The following is a 3,905-nucleotide window of genomic DNA, read 5'->3' on the forward strand; positions in this document are numbered from 1 at the left end:
TGGAACAGATGCTCTTGGTTTTGTTCTTTTGACTTGATGAACTGCCTTGATCTCTTCTTCCATAAGCTTTTCCAGTTCTTCTAGTTCATTATCTTTATTGATTATGAACACCTCTTCTTGAACATGTTCCTTTGGAAAGCCATCTTCTATCCCAAAAACTTCTTTTTCATCACCAAGCCTCAAGGTGAGCTTAGACTCGCGAATATCAACCAAAGCTCCAGCAGTGTTAAGCAATGGATGACCAAGGATAATTGGAACATCGGGATCTTCCTTCATATCCAAAACTACAAAATCTATTGGAAAAACAAATTTTCCAATTTTCACCAAAATATCCTCCACGATGCCCCTGGGTTGTGTCACTAAACGGTTCGCCATGTGAATAGTCATTTTTGTAGCCTTCATCTTCTGAATTTCTAACTTCTGATAAAATGAATAAAGCATTAACCTTCATTTTGTTGGCAAATTGACACGGAAGAGTGAGGCGTCCGAGATCTCCCATCTTCTTTAGTGTCTCTCCCAACACAACTTTTGAGCTTTATTCACTTCGAACCACCTTAGAATGCTTCTTTAATTGCTTGCGAGTGTCTATCAAATCTTGCAGTAATTTCTGATGCTCGGGAATTTTGGATAAGGACTCGACAAAGGGAGTATTAATCAGGATCCCCTTCACATGCTTGACAAGCTCTCTATGCTCTCTTTCCAGTGGACTAAGGGTAGCTTGGGAAGGAAAAGGCAATGGTGGCTAATAAACCGAACCAATTACATAATTTTTCTGTTCATGACGAGCCCACGTCGTGAACTTATATGGTTCACGTCGTGAATTTTGGAATTCAGCAGCTTCATGATTTTCGACCCTGGTCTTCTTCAGCTTTGGATCGGGCTGCTGTGGTTCTTCTTCCAATGCCTCCAGGAACTCAGAGATGGCTTCTTCTTCAGTGTCTATGGCCATTACATGAGATTGGGTCTTCGTTTCGGTATTTTTCGGGGATAACTTCTCATGAACTAGAGTGGCTAGTTGACCAACTTGTACTTCAAGGTTATGGATGGAGGCTTCCTGATTCTTTATTAAAGTTTGCTGTTCCATAATAGCAGAATCAGTGGCATCGTGTCTCTTTTCCGAAGCTTCCATAAACTTCATCAACATAGTCTCTAGATCGGGTTTTTTCTCGGCTGGTGGCTGCTCCTTTTGATAGAAGCCTCGACATGCCTGCCTATACTTTTCTTCTTTTTGCTTCTTATACTCTTCATATGGCAGCCACTCCTTCTTCGGTTTCCTCTAGTCCTCATCAAACTTATCCCCACTCGAGTAGCACACTTGAGCTTTTCTGTTCCCAAACTCATCTAAATTGCAGTCCTTGGTCAAGTGTAGACCACTACATCTCTCGCAACCCACTCTTATGGCATGTATTGACTGGTCCATTTGTGTTATCCTTTGATCCAAATTATTCACCATAGCCATCACAACTGCTATTTCTTCAGTTTGGGCCCTTCCACCGCCTTTGATTCCATCTTGCCTAGGGTTGTGGTATTCGCGAGAGTGCTTCGCGAATTCTTCAATCAGCTCCTTAACCTCCCTTGGATTTTTCTTTGTCAAAGGTCCTTGAGAGTCACGGAGTTGTCTCGTCATAACGTTGACCCCATCATAGAAGATCAACATCTCTTGTTGCACATTTAGATCATGCTGAGGGCAATTTCTGAGCAAGCCCTTGTACCGCTCCCATGCTTCGTATAATGACTCCCCCGGCTGTTGCTCAAAGTTGGCTATTGCCTTCTTGAGTTTGGCTATCTTGGATGGCGGGCAAAACCGGTCCAGGAATTGCTCACGCATTTGAGCCCAAGTGGTAATTGTACCCGGTGGAAGTGACTTTAACCACTCCTTAGCAGCTCCTTTGAAAGTGATGTGAAGCATCCTACGCAATACGGTGTTTCTGTTGACATTTGGGACATTGAAGTAATCCGCAATGTCGTTGACTTCATCTAGATGCTTAAAAACATCCTCATGATCTTTCCCAAAAAATGGGATATCCTTCAGTGCAGTCAAGATGTGCCCCTTCAACTCGAATGTGGCAGTGGCAGGTATTGCGGGTTGGACTAAACCGGGACCCACATCTTCTCGAATCCGCTTCTTGTAAGCTCCCATGGACATCTCTTCAATTGCTGCCATCTCTTTCCTTGGCTCGTTCTCGGGTTCGCTCGTATGTTCTTCAAATTCCGGCTCAGTGTCGTATTCGGATTCGGTTTGGACGGGTATTTGATCCAAGTGCTCAAAATTGTTCTTGTGCCTCGAGGATGAACTTGACTCTCCTGTCTTCTTTCCTGACTTCCTTGAAAAAGCTGACTTTAATTCTTGTAAGGGCGTCTTTTTCTTGTGAATTGTAGACTCGGGATCGTCAAGTGGTGGCACCAAGGGTGTGTTTGAGCCTCGGGTCATGAACACCTGCAACTCGCTAAACTAAAAACATAAAATTGAACTAAAATAAGAAAATACTAAAAAAACTAAAAATCGCAGCTTTCACGTCGCGAGTTTATAAAACTCACGTTGTGAATTATGTGACAGAAACATTTTTTATATATGCTAATCAACTAAGCTAAGCTAATAAACAAAAATACTTAACCGATTAACCTTTTTGCAGATTTTATTCCACAAAAAAGGGTCGATTAATCTAATGCAACTAAATAAACTAATAAACGTGTCGTTCCCCGACAACGGCGCCAAAAACTTGATGTGCACAAAAGTACCCACTAATTTTAATATTTATAACCTAACAAACTTAAACTAACTATACACTTATAGGCAGTGTACCTAGTCGGATTACAGTATAGCTTGGGTAAGTCGGGTGTCGATCACAGGGAACGGTGTTACTAATTAATCTACTTACTATTAAATTAACCTAATTATTAACAAGTTTAAAATGGGGTTTTACCTGATTTTACAAGACCAGACAAACTTAACTCAAATTCAATAAGTAAAAACACACTCTTGTCTAGTTTGAATCCACTTCTTCCTTATGGCTAGCTAATGATTATGGATTATCAAGTTGGTTTTAATTGTATTAGTAATTTAGTTCTAACTTTACCAATAATTAACTAATTCATGTCAAACTATGTATGTTCACACACAATTAAACACAGAACTAATTATGAATATAAATATGTTATGTAAGATTTATTATATAAACGCAAATATAGTCACAATACATGTTCTCTAGCACAACTAAGTTTATTTACTCTAATTACTAACTAAGATTGGTCAATCCTAGCTCTAACAATTCAATGTTCACTAAATCATTAGGTAAACAAGTTCATGCAGTTAATGATCACTAAGCTACACAGAACATGCAATCAAGCAATTAGAGAAACAAACACAAGCATGCTAGGTAATACAAATCAAACACAAGCAATTTTACCAACTAAATAAATCCATAAAATTGAGCTATAATAAGTTGGAAGCTTCATCTAGCTAAACAAGAGTAGCTAGATTCAGCTGCTCATCATAGCAACTAACACACTAACACAAATTAAAGTGTAATAAAACATGTTCCTAATTATCAATTAAATAATCTAAATATGGACCTTCACTCTTTTGGTGTTGAAAGCCCCTTCCCAGAACTTTTCTCTGCTCAAAATCGTCTTCTGGAACTCCTCTCTCTTGCCAAAAGTTCCCTTTATTCATAATGGTCAAGGGTTTATATAGTTGCTGATTTTCACAAACTCACGTCGTGAATAATAAGATATTCACGTCGTGAGTTTTAGATAACCGTGCCCATCAAGGATTCCTTCACCGCGTACATATCTTCTAGAACCAACTCTCACGTCGTGAATCTTCAAGTTCCCACGACGTGAGAACGCTTTTTCCAGATTTTTCTTCTCTTTTAATCTTTTAATTCCCAAAGTTTCTTTCTTTA

At 39.4% G+C, this 3,905-nt stretch overlaps 1 non-coding gene across 1 annotated transcript; it reads left to right on the forward strand.

Annotated features, from left to right (window-relative positions):
* The first annotated feature begins 1,673 nt into the window (after nucleotides 1–1,673).
* LOC111892345 (small nucleolar RNA R71) lies at nucleotides 1,674–1,780 on the forward strand. Its single transcript, XR_002850512.1, has one exon. It is a non-coding gene; the product is annotated as a small nucleolar RNA R71 (small nucleolar RNA).
* The last annotated feature ends 2,125 nt before the right edge of the window (nucleotides 1,781–3,905 follow it).

This window comes from Lactuca sativa, chromosome 4 (genome assembly GCF_002870075.4).
Source record: "Lactuca sativa cultivar Salinas chromosome 4, Lsat_Salinas_v11, whole genome shotgun sequence".
Taxonomy (NCBI): domain Eukaryota; kingdom Viridiplantae; phylum Streptophyta; class Magnoliopsida; order Asterales; family Asteraceae; genus Lactuca; species Lactuca sativa.